At 33.9% G+C, this 16578-nt stretch overlaps 1 protein-coding gene across 6 annotated transcripts in view; it reads right to left on the bottom strand.

Moving 5' to 3' along the window:
- The window catches only part of LOC118199512 (uncharacterized), a 497225-nt gene that overhangs the window by 171613 nt on the left and 309034 nt on the right, over positions 1-16578 (bottom strand). The gene's annotated exons all lie outside the window — the stretch shown is intronic.

Raw genomic sequence — 16578 nt, 5'->3', positions numbered from 1 at the left:
GCTATTTCAATGTTTACTTTTATTTAAAACTCACGTATGAAAATATACGCATTACATTATTAGCACATCGTTTTTGAGGTTCCTCCCTCCTCCAGTTTTAAATTAATCCATTTTAAATCAGTTATAGAATAATCAGTTCTAGTTCTTCTTTCAGAGATGTTAATTAAAAGACGCTGAAATTTTTCTTTCAGGAAAGCGCGTTTAAGGACGGACAGTTTTGAATAACATGCCTGTAGGACAAACACTAAATTCTCATCATCTAAAATTGAAAATACAAATATACATACTTTTAAGATATCGAGTATAATTAATTCATATATTCATAACAGATTTCTGCTACTTGTGAGTTTAAAAGTACAAAAATATTAGATTGTCCCGGAACTAGTAACAAATTGATAGGTTGAACCTTTTTATGCTCCGTTATATAAAATGTCTCAAATATCAAGTCACTGGAAATTATGCTATTTTCTGCACGATAATATTGGGCCATGCGAAAATTTCAACTTTTCTTTCAATGATATATATAAACGAAGCAGTTATAAGAACAGACGAAACTTTTATTTAATCCCATAAGTACCATTTTATCTATGACTTTTTATCATCTTTCGGGTATCTGGAAAATTCCTTTTTATTAAAAAAGGCATTAGGCTTATTAGTAAAGATATTATCGGCGTTTGTTTGACAGCCTCCAAAAACGTAAACTCCAACATTATTCAGAGAATTCCCTGCAGTGACTTTAAAGATGAAAATACGAGAGGGCAAAGTCTAGTTAATGTGGCGGTGATACATAACATTTCTGCCATACTCAATAAGTTTATATTTGACATTCATAGAAATTTAAGGCCGAGCACTGTCAAAGACAACACCTCGAACATTAATCAGTGCTAGAGGCCTTTACATCGACTTTTGTTTTTAAAACTGCCATTTGAGAACAATGTTTTTCCGAATTTACTTCTACATTTGGTGGCAACAATCTACAGTATGCAGCTCCTATCTCGATATTACTAAAGAAGGTTCTTTTGACATACCTCATGATCTCCTTCTTGTAGCATTATAGCAACCGATTCTCGTTTACAGTAATGAGCCATTTTAATCCCCTCCCCCCCCCAGGAGAAGTCACATGTCGAAATTCGAGCAAGCATTTTCCGCTCGGTTGAGGACTGCAGTAGCCATACATACATCGTACCAACTAAATAACATATCCAATCTTCTTCAAATGATCATGTTCTTTGCTTTTTGGAATATTTATTGTGTCTTACAGTTCATGAACTGTATAACTTGGATTTTAAATCATAGCTTTTTTAAATAGGCCTTTGCTTACAAAGGACGATCATCCAGAGCAGGCGCAAGGACGATCATCCAGAGCAGGCGCAATCTTCCAAGCTGGAATTTCATCATTTCTCAAACTATTTTTAAACTGTGTCATCCAAAACAGCACCTTTCCATACATGGAGGAAATTTTATGAACAATCTTACTAGCACTTTTTTTGTTTGTTTGTTTGTTTGTTTAAATAGAAGATCGTAATATGACGAACTAGCACTACACTGAAGCAAAAATTATTATACAAACATCCATGCCTTCTCCAAGATTCTAACCCGGGACCTTCGGCACGGCAGTCAGACCACTATACCGGTTGGGCGGCTCGAGTTCTACTGGAAGGTTACAATCGCAAGCCAACATATAGTATACTAAACATTGACGACAGATTTTACAGAAATAATTAGAAGAAAACGCGCTTCGATTTGAAAATCCACAAAACTTATGGATTTGTCCTAAAATATAACTAACCACGTAAACCCACGAAAAATCAACAGCACTAAAACTCATATCTATATCAAAGCAAGTCACTACTCTTTAAACCACATGTGGTAGACGAAAGATTAATCAACCTTTTCCCAACTTCATTTTACGACCGAGAGAACTACTTCACCCTCGCTCGCAACTTAAGATACTCAGCAAAAAAGATGTGTTCTGGGGGTCGGACAACTACCCCCAAATGGACTCTGCGGCTCGGTTCATTTTCGCGCCTAATTTACGGCACGCTATGAATACGAAACAGAATTCATTTATTCCACGACACACATAAGGAGGGGGGGGATATAAAAAGGTAGGGCAGAGGAACGAACACCACTCGAACAGCGATGAGAGAAGCGAAAAAAAAAAAGAGAGAACAGACAAGCAAGAACGTGACAGGGAAGCTCGTTAGTTCGATCGTACGTAAGATCTCAGTGCGGAGTCAATTCCCTCCCCTTTCGAGACCCCCTCCATTGCTATTCCAAACGATTTTTCCTTCGCACCAGACAAACGAGGTTCGCTGGAGACACGCGCTGAAAGAGAGATCTCTCTCTATCTTTGCTGAAAAGAGAAGAAAGTTTTGGAAAATAGAGGGGAAGGAGGGAATCCATGATGCAAAATAAATGCCGACTTAACAATGAAACAAAAGCTGCTGTTTCAAGGGAACTAAAGTCATGTACCTGAAATAATTTTTAAAAAATTATGAGGACATTTAGATGAATTCTACCTAATTCCTTTCTTAAATTCTACTATTAACGTGAATCCAATTATCCTTCTTCAAAATGCTTTGCAGAGACCTACTCAATCGAACATCCATTACGGCCGGTTCAAGAATAATTGAAGCCTCTAAACAAAGAAAATTTAGACGCCCCTATATGCTGTCTACAAAGCATATACAATGAAATCTACGTAAGGCGATCGCCCGTAGTTTCGGCAGCGTCTAAGAAAACATGTCTATCACTAATGTTCAATACTTTTATTTAACTGCGTTTTGGGAAATACTTGTCAATTTCAGAGTTCATCATAAGAAGATAACATGCATGGAAGGTTTCATTTATACAGTGCAGCACCCTCTGTAAGACGACAAATCATGGTTCCATCAAAGATAATAAATAAAATTTTAAAAAATTTGAAAGGCTTCTGATTTTAAATTACGTCCAAAGGGCCGTTTTTTATTAACATTTTGTCTGTTACCTTTATTTATTAAATATCATGTTCTTCGCACTTAAACCACAAAATTCAGTTCAAGAGCAATATAACAAAATATTTTTAACTTGAGCATATCTTTAGAATTTCCGATGCAGTCTCGCACACTGAAGGTTTTTTTTTTTTTTTTTTTTTTTTTTTCTTACAACGTTGCATTGCTCGCTTTGAAAACCTTGAGTTTGTTAATCAAAAATTCCTTAAAGATTTACAAAATATGAAAGCGATAATAAAAACAAATTCAAAATTTCGGCTTCCACATGCCTATATTCACAGTAGGATTATGTCATTCAAAATTATTTGGCTATATGTACCGTTGTTTTATCACAATGCGGGAAAAATACATACATTTATGCAGATTTTTCATTATTTAATTTCTTAAAACATAATGCAGGACTTTAACATTTGGTGGCAAAAGTTTGAACAGTGAAACGGACATTTAAAGTAAAACAACGCAAAATCGCAAAACGAAAATAATAGTCCTTCAGGGACAAAGCCCCTTTGGACTAATAATAAATAAATAAATAAGAAAACTAAAAGGAAAAAAAAAATTAAAAAAAAAAAAAAAAATCTGAAGTGACCTTTTTAACTTTTTGCGTGTTACCTTTATTTATTAAAATAATATCATGTTCTTTGCCTTTAAACCATAGAATTCAATTCAACAGCAATATCATAAAATATTTAAAAGAGCATATTTTTGGAATTTCCGATACACAAGACTCGCACGCTGGAGATAAAAATGTCCCCTCCCCCCCGTACAGTTTTACCATTGCTCTCTTTGAAATCGTTGAGTCAAAAACTTATAAATGTTTTAAAAAATATGAAATAGGACAAAAATAAGACAAATTCCAAATTTAGGCTTTCAGTTGCCCATATTCGGGCGGAGACGTACATTATTTAGAATTGGATGGTACCGTTGTTTTATCACAATGCAAGAAACATATATACATTTATGCAGATTTTTTATTATTTTGTTTTTTTAACTATAATACAGGGTTCTAATAGCTGGTGGCAACGATTTAAAAAGTGATTCGCCGTTTACAGTGAATCAACCCAAAATGCCAAAACGAAATTAATAGCCTTCTCGCCAAATTGTCCCTTTGGGATAATAAAATAATGAAATAAAGAGAACTCAATATAAAATGAGAATGATATTCCAAAAAGCAGAAATTATCTCTTTAGTTCTAAAATGTTCAGAAAAAAACTGGCGGCTAAGATTCACACAGGCGCATTAAAGTTGGCTGAAATATCTTCTCGACAGTATTGCCAGATCATGCGATTTTTCGCAAATTTGCGACTTTTGGCAAACTTGTTCTACTTCATGTGAGCATGCGTAACTATGACGTCACAAAAATAACGTGATCTCTGACGTCATTTGCGACTTTTCGAGTGTTCTTTTGCTACTTTAGTTGAAAAATTTCTGGCAACCCTCTTCCAAACTACATCACAGTATTCCAGCTATTTCAGTTTTGTAGACATTTAACTTCAGTTTTTCCTCCCACATTTCATAAAAAGCACCTTTTTGTTCAAGCCGTGCTTTACCAAAGGATCAAAAGAAAAAAATTATTAAATGAAGCATTTAAAATATGTAAATAAATGCAAATTTCTTGCAAACGCCAGGAGTATAACTAAATGAAAATGTAAATTAGATTTATTCAGGGCTAACATCGGAAAGTAACTTGCCACTTGAAAGCAAATTACATTTTAAAATGGTTACTTTCTACGACAGCGTGGCAGGAATAATACTTAATCAGTACCGTTAAGTTATATTCTTGTCACAAATGTTCTTGTTAATATTCAGCACCACAGGAACAAAACAGACACTGCCCTTGAATTTTATTTTTAATCATTGATCCAACAGATAAGGTATTCTAAGTACGTAACAAAGTTTCCTAAAATAAAAGCTTAATTTGTAAATAAGTATTCAATGACTGCAACAGAGTTTCTTAAAATAAATGCTAAATTGACAGATTTGCTAATCAAAATGTTATTATTACGTTTCTTTTACATTATACTGAATAAAATTACCTTGTCATTTATATTCCGAATACACCCACAAAGGCTTTACTTTTGATGAATTTTATCGCAAAATTTGTTCATTTTTTGGCTCAGTTTAGATTATTCCTAGCAAAAAATTACTTTTTAACACGTTTAATATAGGGAATATGAGGCGTACCTACCAACCTTGAAATATGAAAATCTAGGAGGTTCAGCGTCCAAAAACGGGAATATACGGGAGGTTTTGTGCAGTGGTACAACTTTAAAAGAAATCCAAATTGATTGAAATTCGCTTTGTCATAAGTTACTGAACTACCTATAATATGAGTCGGATGTAAAATACATTAATGGAATTTCATCCCAATCACCTAATCTCAATCCGGTTGAAAATCTATGGTACGTTTTCACAGTAGAAGCTAAAACATACATTTTCAAATGAAAAAGAATTCAAAAATATTCTTTTGAAAACATGGGAAAATATGTCATATCAAATCTAACCAAAAAGTTAGTATAATCAATGTCAAGAACACTATAACAGGCTGTTATAGAAAACAAAGGACTTCTTACGAAATATTAAATTTTGTTTTTAGTATTGGTTTCATTTAATTTTAAGCTATAATTATTTATTTCAAATACTTTTTTCCTCTTGAACATTTGCATATCTTGATATCTGTATGTTATGGGTGACAACAAACATTCTATTTTTTATTTATTACGTAAGTTATGTGAACTAGTTTTTATGTAAGAATTTAATTTACACCAGTTGCAATAAAATTACTGCATAAATTTGCATGGTTCAGATACTTTTTCCTCCACTGTACATGAAGAACACACCACGCAGCGAGATATTTCAGCTACCGTGGGTGAGTTCGAAACGAAGTACATTTTGTTACCAATGTTACAAAACTAAAATTCTTTTTCGGCTGTCTTCAGGTGAACGCTTAAGAATGATCATTTACGATTAATAGTGGACATAATTTTAATACAGAAAAGGCCTACGAACTCAGTTACCAAAAATGACGAGTTTTACAAAAGGACAAGGGGTTAGTCACAACTCGTAATATTTCGTCTGACACCTAAAATCCATGGCAATTTTATTAATAATTTCTTCTTCGTCCAGTCTCTTACTATCATGCTGATTTGTTTTCTTTTTTTTCGTTCGGCATTTTCATTTGCGCATGAAAACAATATAAGACTTGTATACCTGGATGTACTAACCTAGTAACTCTCAGGAAAACCTGCTAATGCTAGCAATCGAAAATAAAGGGAATGGTACTCGATAGCGACTGCATGGCCACCACTTTGTTACTAAGAGGACAAATGGGGTAAGATTAGGATTTCCGTGGAAGTAGCAAAACCTTTCACCAACGAAAGCTCCACCAGGTTCTGAGAAGTATTCACGCAAAAAGTTAAGTGAATACGATAAAGCACACGAGGGCATGATACCGAGCAAAACTCCTATTCTTCAACGGTTTTAACCACACAAGTGAAGCATGCCACAAAGGGAAAAAGACAGAAAATTGCAAAACTAAGAATACATAACAAATTTCTGAAGAGAACAGGTAAACACTGGGGCAATCAATATTCATAAACATTGTAATCACAACGATTCAGTAATTAAAATGTACTTACACTGTTCGTACCGTACAGCATAGACGGATTAGGTGATGTTTCGCATAGCTATTAATAAACATCATCACATTATTTCAAAGATAATATTCTATTGATCAGCAAAAATCGTTTAGCGATTTAACCCTTTCGGGCACGCTATTTTTTAAAGTTGGAGTTTTCATTTAATCTGGCCTAAAGGAATACACAAATAAAATTTTGTGAAGATAGCACTTATCGTTTAATTCTGTGGGTGTACCCCAAGTGGGCACACTGATTGAATAGAGCTTCGAAAAGAGTGCTGAAACGAGCATTGTTGTCAATGAACTGACCGATGAGATGCGGAGAAACAAAGCATACAGACTCTCAGTTGTCCTAGATTATCGGTGAGCCCGGTCTGGGCACACCTAGGGTTCAACGTTTGATTTTAGGCAATATTTCAAGGTAAAAATTTAAAACTAATACAGAATAAGTAGATTAGCATACAGCCAAAAAAAATAACATAGAAATTTCTATTCAAACAATTTTTTTTTGTACCCTAAAAAAAATCTGGAAGATTTCTTTGAAAAAGGAGGGTCTTAATAAACTAAACATGGTTAAAATATATGGACTGGTTTGTGTTGAGCTGCCATCTACTATAAATAATAAAGTAGGCTCAGAGTAACCTATAGTAACCTATAAATCTGTTTTGATTCAATTTTTCTGTGTGTACAGAAGGAAAATTTTAGGTGTGTCCAGACAGGACACACTATGCCGCAAAGGGTTAAAGAATTAAGAATCGACTTTGCAGAACTCCACCGCACAATAATTATGAAAACTTTCAAACACCCTGAAAATTGTCAGAATGTAACAAAGCAAGCATATGCAGTAGGCAAAATGGCGCGATTGTGAAAAAGAGAATTAATTAATTAATTTTAAAAGATTGAGAGAGTTCAGATTTTAACATCCGCGGATAAACTTTTAAAGTTTAATATTATTTGTCGGCAATTATTATCAAGAGAGATGGCTCAGGTTGAATAACGAAACATTTTATACAATACTAGAATATTATACAGCTTCTGTATAAAAATATACCACGCAATTTTATAAAAACATTTAATGTTTTTAATTCACTCCATCATAAATTAATACTTAATAAAATTAAAAAGTAAAAAACATACTATTAACAGCTGCATCCATTTTCTTAAATAGCTCAGTTTATTTAACAAGAGCACACAATATTTGAAAGAATATAAAAATCTGAAAATTACAGATTTTACATTATGGCTAAAGAAGCGTTTTCTTCAACGTTTTGTGTGTTACCTTTATTTATTAAATATCATATTCTTCGCACTTCAACCATAAAAATTCAGTTCAACAGCAATATCGTAAAATAATTTTAGAATGAGCCTATTTTTAGAATTTCCGATACGTAGTCTCGCCGTTGCAGATAATCCCCCCCCCCGTACAGTGTTGCCATTGCTCGCTTTGAAATCGTCGAATTTGTTAATCAGAAATTCTTTAATGTCTAACAAAATAGGAAATAGATAATAAAACAAATTCCAAATTTGGGCTTTCAGATGCCCATATTCGCAGTAGGATTACGTCATTCAAAATTGGATGGCTCTAAGTACCGTTGTTTTATCACAATGCGAGAAACATACGTACATTTATGCAGATTCTTCATTACTTAATTTCTTCAAATATAACACAGGGCTGTAATATTTGGTGGCAACAGCTTGAAAAGTGAATCAACGGGAAATGCCAAAACGAAATTAATACCACTTCTGGGATAACGCCCTCTGGGCTAATTAATATCTTCCCCCCGCCCCCCCTTTTTTTTTTTTTTTTTTTTTGAATGGCAACACACTCGACTGAAAAGTGAAGTAATGCGAAATTCTGTTTCGAGACTAATAGCCCTTTTGGGCTAAAAAGAAGGGGTACAAAACGAGATATGCTTGATATTCAGAAGGGTGATGGTACGTTTTTCATTTGATTAACACGGAATGAAGTAACAGCGAATAAAATAAGAACACTTATTTAAGAGGATCCACAACTAACAAACAAACGCGTTAATCGGGAAATTATCATGGTTGTCAGCAAACGTACCAACTCTTCGAAATCGCACATAGTGCATACAAGAATACCACAAAAATTTCTACAAACGTCAGAGACACGAACATAGCCGAACAACAAAGACCGTTGACCGTTTGTCACGATGCCAACGACCTTTACAAATTTGCATCACGGTGGAGCACAGCACGTGGAGAAAAAGGTTAAAATAAAAAAATTAGGTGGCGATATACGATTTCGACAACTCGAACGGAACAAAGGGTTGCAAAGCTCACATAATGACTCGGCATTTTTATGTGCAACTAAAGCGTCTCGCACGAAGTAAATGAAAGTTTAAACACAGTAGGCATTACGTTGCATCTCACTCAGCAAACCCAGATGCGTGTCGGAAAAAGGTTGCAATTTTTCAGCTTCCAGAGAAAAAAAAGTTGCAGAAACGTCTGCCCATCATACACAATACAGAGTTGCATTGTATATTGATTCGTAATCACGGAATTTGAACGATTTGAAAGGCCATTTATCAGCCCAAGGGGACAAGATGTCCAGAAGGGCTATTAATATCTTTTTGGCATTTTGTGTCGTCTCGCACTGTGAAAAAACAACGGTACCCAGAACCATCCAATTTTGAATAACGTACGTCTCCATCCGAATATGGGTCCATCTGGAAGCCCAAATTTGGAATTTGTTTTATTATCTACTAACCACTACGCGGCCAGCCTTCATCTGGCTTTTAAATGTATCAGGAAAATGCCTAAAGGAAACACCAAACATTAAATTTAAAAACTGGGCAGAATTTTACTCTGTAGAACAACATTATCAAGAAAACACACACACAAAATTCAATAAAAATGTATTACATATAAAAAGTACAATGAAATTAGCAATATCCTATAATAAAAATATTAATCCTATAATAAAAATGATAAGCAATATCCTATAATAAAAATATTATCCTAATAAATCAATTAACCAACTTCCCGTAGCTTTCTCTCAACACACGTCCAGTATCTAAGAGAAACATTAAATTTAAAAACTGCACAGAACGATCGCCCTCATTTTTTCGAATGGCAACAGTGCTGATATCAGCAACAGTGGTAAGAGTGATATATCAGCATTGTTTCTGATATGAGAGAACTGGATGCGATTTCATCAAAAAACATAAAATAATTTCATTCGAATTTTGAAAAAAATCGCTTCGAAGTGCACTAGCTCTTGTCTAGATGTACTTATGTACCAAATTTCGTAGCCGTCGGACTATAAGCTTACTCGCAGCACGAATGGAAGACACACACATACAAATTCTTCCTTTTATTATACGTAGAGATTTCATATTTTGTAAAACATTTATGAGTTTTTCATTAAGAAACTCAACGATTTCAAAGCAAGCACGTACGAAAAAAAAAAAAAAATTTTTTTTCTTATCTCCAGCGCGCGAGAGTGTGTATCGGAAATTCTAAAGATATGCTCTCTTTAAATATTTTGTGATATTGCTGTTGAATTGAATTTTATGGTTTAAGCGTGAAGAACGCGATATTTAATAAGTAAATGTAACACACAAAACGTTAAAAAAAATGGCTCTTTATGCATATTATAAAATCTGACAGATTTCATACTTTTCTTTCAAACAAATTTTTTTGGGGGTAAAGGCATGATTTTTTATGAAGAAACCTCTTCTGCAAGACTGAAAAACCTCACTTGACAACTATTACACAATTACACTTTTAATGAAACTTGGAACGACAAGCAGAGCCCAGAGCAACTCTGAACATGTGGGTCGCGAAGTTAATGAATTCGGGAAAAACTCACGTAGAGATTGAACACAAAGACATTTTGAAACTGCACTTTTATGTTCAATATATTTGTTTATTTTATACTACAAGGTAATAAGCAATAAAATTTTATTTAGGAGCATACGCTTTGCAACACGCGCAAAGTAGTTTGGGGAGTGGTGGAAGATTATTTGACAGCCAATTAAGAACGGAAGGTACAGGGTCAGAAACACTGAACCTCTAGTTCGCATTATTAGTTCATTACTCTCCTCCCGCCACACAAGTAAACGAAGGTTTTAAAAAGTGAATTCGACCTTTAGCGGCCATAGGAAAATTTGTCGGAGATTACGCCTGACTGCATGGACGGCTGGCATCTCTCATCAAGTACACAGCCCTCCAGGCCATGGTCCTACCAGATTAATCTAACATAACCTAAAAACGAACGCTAGAACTTTCGGAAATGAAAGAAACTTTCGTTTAATTTTCAATGGATTTAAAGTTTTTACATTTTATTTTCGCTTCAGCTTCTTCAAAGAAATTTACAGATACAGCTAGAAGCGGGCGGAACGCCAGATTTTCACCACTGCTCGCACAGGTGTTGTCTCGAGCGGTGATCCGAGAGTACTGAACCCTCTTCTCCTACCTCTAACCTCCCGAAAAGATTTTCGGCTCGTCGCGAATTTTGAGTGCCCCTTTACTTCACAGACACTATACGCTTACAAACATAATTGCATTCTCTGGGATTCGAACCCGGGTCCATCGATATGGTAGATTAACCAGATTAATATATGTAAACATGCACACATACATGTAAGTATTTGTAAATAAAAATAAGCATATTAAAATGCTTTGCAATGCTTTTATTCTCTCCTTTTCAAAAATAGTAAAATAGTTTTAATTGGACAATGTAGTAAACATATTGCTTAGGCAATGAGCAATCGTTACTCTGTAACTGAATATACAGAGGCTGTTCACACAATTTTTAGACGATGTATATTGTATTCACAAAATTAAATTACATAAAATTCTTGTGTTTTAAATGTTCTATTTGACATCCTTTATTCTGAACTATCTTTCGACACCGCAATTTCCAGGATAATAATGCCTTTTGAAGTGGCAGAAGACGTATTCTATCCCATTCCTCCCGAACAGCTTTCCAGAGTCCTGTTAGGGTTTTGGGACAACGTTTGGATAATGCAGTTTCTAAAAGTCCAAAAGCACAAAAATTCATCACATCGGGAGATTTAGTAGGGATATCAGTGAAGGGTTATGGCCTTGATAACAGCTTTCTGTTCCATTTCTTTTAGGAAATTTACAGTGGATTTTGATGTGTGACTGCTAGCTCTGTCCTGATGGAGTCTCACAGATTGATGGCACTGTGGGTAAAGCGATGGTATTTCATTCAGAAAAATTGGCGATAAAATATGTTCCTGATAGTATTTGGAGTTAATCTTCATTTTTTTGCACTCTCTTTATTTTTAACTTGCCATTATAAGAAAAACCAGCAACAATCATGAATCCCTTAGAAAAACTTTCTTTCGATTCTTTCAACCATGTACTTTTCCCCCTTTTATGATAATAAATGGCTCTTTTTTGTTACAATCATTTAAATACACCCATGCTTCATCTATTGTGACAATTGTTTTCCATTTTCCTTTGGATAAGTGTTTCTCATACAGAATTCTGTAGCGTGTCCTGCGTTGACCGATAGGCTTTGGAAGAAGACGATGCACATTGCGTTTTTTCGCTTTCTTAAGATTTAAATCAACGTTTATCATTTTGTTTACAGTAGACACCGAGCATTTTAATGATTTTGCAACTGTACTTTGACTAAAGGGATTTTCTTTTAACATTAAACAACGTACCTTTGCAATAGTCGAAGATTAGTCGAAAGATGTCCGTTTTTTCCTTGGATACTTGTTTGGAATTTTTATCCCACTTGAGGCTCCAATTTGACGTTTTTTTTCCTTTCTTGTTGATGATATTACCTATCGACGCTTTAGATATCACAAAACCATGACTCTCACATCGTTTTTGGATAACGGAGTATTTCTCTTCGGAAAGAGCGTAAATGTAGCCTTCGAACCACTGCTTTGTTAAATTCGCCATTTTGAATAAAAACAAAACTTTCAAGCCACAGACGATAATTTTGACTTTTAAAAACATAGTACAATTGCAATTACTTCTTTTGCAGCAAACGATTTTTTATTACCTCTTACCAAAATCGTCTTAAAAATGTGCGAACAGCCTCTGTAAAACATACGACATTTGAAACAACATCTGTAATTAACATTAATTTTATGAATATTTATAAAATCTGCCAATTAAATATATTACAAATAATCATAAGATATACCACAAATTACATCGAATATATGCATTATTAAAAATGGAATTTAAACAGAATTAATTAAGAAAAGAATAAAATCTGAAAGCTTTCAGATTTCATACTACGTCCAAAGGAGAAACTTTTTTAACGTTTTGTGTGTTACCTTCATTTATTTAATATCACGTTCTTAGCTCTTAAACCACATAAAATTCAATTCAACAGCAATATCACAGAATACTTAAAAACAGGAAAATAGCATATCTTTAGAATTTCCGATAAAACAGTCTCGCAAGCTAGAGACAAAAATGTTTTTTCCTGTGTAGCTCTGCCATTGCTCACTTTAAAATCGTCGAGTTTGTTAATCAAATATTTTTCTAAAGTTTTACAAAATGTGAAACTGATAATAGAACAAATTCAAAATTCAAAAATAGGGCTTTCAGGTGGCCATGTTCGAGTGGAGGATTACGTTATTCAAAATTTGATGGCTCCAAGTACCGCTGTTTTTTCACAATGCGAGAAACATACATACATTCATGCACATTCTACTTTATTTCATTTCTTTTAAAATAATACAGGCCGATAATATTTGGTGGCAACAATTTGAAAAGTGATTCAGCCTTTTTCAGTGATTCATCGCAAAATCGAGACTAATAGCCCTTCCGAGCTAATGCTCCTTTTGGCTAAAAACAAACATATTATTTTTTAATTTCCGTAACTAAAATTAACTACTGTTACCTAATGCTAAAACTAATGCATATTTAGGGTTTGTTTAATTGATTTTGGAAAACCATGGAAAGACTATCTGTCAAAGCGAAGAGATGCCTTCGCTAAGAAATTGTAATAAAAATTAGCTTGTATTCAAGTTACATGTGTAGGCGCTCATAGAGTTAGTAACTGTAAGCGTCGGCAAGGTGGCTGAGTAACCGTTTCTACCATTAAAATCTGCTGATTCGATACGAAATTTTATGTATATACAAGGTTCACTCTGAAATTTCTGAGATGCACAAAGATTTTTAAAATTATACTTACGAAATTTTAGGAACATTCAAAGTAGTCTCCTCCAGCATCAATGCGCTTCTGTACGCGAATTTTCGAAAGATTAAATGTCTCAAGACATTCATTTCTTGGAATCGATGGGGGAAAATGCATTTATAGACTCATCAACTTCATCTTCGGAATGAAAACGACGCCCATGCAAGTTCTTTTTTAGACTAAAAAATAGCCATATGTCACACATAGCTAAATCGGATGAATAGGGTAGATGTTTAATCACTCTGATGTGGTTTTGTTCACGAAACTCAACTGTCAATCTTGCTGAATAGGAAGATGCATTGTCATGGTGCATCGCATGAGTCGTCTAACATTCACTTCTTGCGGAGGAATTTCTGAAAGACAGTTAGTGGTGTAGCAGTTAGCTGTGACCGTCTTTTGTCCTTCCAGCTTGATGGCTTTTGACCAGTCCTGTATACTTCTGAAGAAAACGGCATATACTACTTTTTCATTTTTTTTTTTTTTTTTTTTTTTTTTTTTTTTTTTTGGCATGTTGTCTTTTTACCATTGTGGGTTTGGGATCGTCTTCAAAGACCATACTTTACTTTCTTGACGTGTTGGAACGTGAAAAAATGGTATATACGTTTCATCAGCAGTTACAATTTTAGAAATAATGCGGTGGCCACCATCTTCAAGAAGGGTTTCTTTACTGACTGTGAAAAGCTTCTCTTTTTGGTGCTCAGTTAAATTATGGGCCACCTAAAGGCTAACTAGTTTTTTTCATAAGCATTTCTTCCTGAATAATTTTATATATAACTGCGGATCAAATGTTAAAGTTCCACCTGTATCATTTGGTAGGTGAAGCGATCATCATCGATTTAACATTTTCCGTATAGCAAGACACATTAGCCAGGTTTACTGTTGACACCGGCCTTTCTGTATGTTCTTCATCCTGTAGAGAGTTGCGACCTATGTGAGATTTTGCAAACCATTAGAATACAGTAGAACGAGATGGACCTTCATTTCCAGTTGCTAACTGTAGACGTTGAACTCCTCATTCTGCTTGATTTAATCCCACTTTAAAAATCACAGAAAATCAGCGAGATAATGTTCTCACACGAACGCCATTTTGTTCTGTCTAATATTTATTCTGCGCTAAACTATTTGCAATTGGCCAATAAAAAATCGTCCGCTAGGGTAAAATAGTTCCCATTTTTCAAAGCTAATCGCTAATTTTTTTTTTTCTGCCGTATCTAAAAAATTTCAGAGTGACCTCCGTATACCGTAGGATCTTTTAATCAAATTACAGATTTACTGACCCTTCTCGCGATCGAAATGACACTCCACCAAAGCAATCAACAGAGCGTAACCTGCTGTACGTTATAGTTGCAATACACGTTTTCACATCTAAAAGATAAAACTTCTGCATGCACTTTGATCATAATAACCTGTCATTCTCTTAGCCTTTTTAACATTACACAAATAATGACCAACACATACTTTGCCCTCTGATCTATAATTGCCGCAATTTCAGCTCTACTGACTACCTCAATAGCTAAGAAAATTGAAGAAACATGTTTGTTAGGAAAAGTTCTCCATTAATAATTTTTATCGATGTTCTAAATCAGGAAAGATATGGGACATTGGTTATAAAACCATAAGCCATAAAAAGTCGGCTGATTTTTAACGCAGTTATAAAAAAAAAGAATAATAAGTGTTTATGGAGAAGGAAAAAATTCATTAAAATGAAGGGGGTGTTATCATTTCATCTATATGTTAAAAGCAGTATCTACAATGGAAACTAGTACATTCTAAATGATATGGCTCGATTAACAATGCACAGATACCAAGAAACACTTAAAAGACATATGTAAGAACACATACACATCGAATTTCAGTACGCAACACTTGCATTTAAACTCCATCTAGCAAGAACCATATTAAGCATCCAAATTAAAATAAAAGATTTATTAATCTTGAATTTCATATGTTTTTATTTTACGTAAGATAAAAATAAGTAAATCAAAATTCTAACTTAAATTTAGAATAGCTTCTTAACTTTTCATTTAAATTTCGGTATTTCCCTGTTCTAGTCTAAAAATAATAACAGCTTATAATAAACTTTTCTGAACTGCGTCATTACTAGCTTAATACATACCATAACACTTTTAAATAACACTCTGACAAAATTAACTTACATAAGCCTTCAGCCAATAATAATTTTAGACCTTTATTCATTAACCAATCAAAATGATATCGAAATCGAAATTAATTCACTCTGACTTAAAATATTGTCCTGAGCACATCGCACTTCGCTTGTGCTGCACTGTTTTCCTCTTACCACAACAATATCAAAAATATAATTATTACGGGGCATACACAATTAGTGTGCTAGAGCTATGTAGTATTAGTAACTGATTAGTTTATTTACTTATCTGATTAGTGTATTTGTAACCCGGCAAATTTTAAAGGTCAAATAAAAATTAATATTAAACCTGAACAAGTGCCAAATTTTGTCCTCTTCTTTATGAATGAATCAACATCCACAAGCTCAACCTTTATATTACATGTAATTGTGTGTGTGTACGTATATATATTTCTATTTTAAGCCTAAATTGTTGAAAAAAAATCATCAAAATATTCCTTGTAATAAAATAATTCATTCAAAAAGTTTTAATCAATAACTTCCACAATAATTTGGGTACTGGAAAGTTTTATTGCGATATTTCGGCAGACGATGTTTCTTGTAATATTTTTTTTGTTTTAAATGATAAAACATCACACTTATCATATGCATTTGTAAATTATTACTCGTACTTGTTCAGCAAAACATA

Source organism: Stegodyphus dumicola, chromosome 3 (genome assembly GCF_044657685.1).
Source record: "Stegodyphus dumicola isolate Sdum_Otavi_A_Nest chromosome 3, ASM4465768v1".
NCBI lineage: Eukaryota > Metazoa > Arthropoda > Arachnida > Araneae > Eresidae > Stegodyphus > Stegodyphus dumicola.
This window is presented reverse-complemented; position numbering and strand designations above follow the sequence as displayed.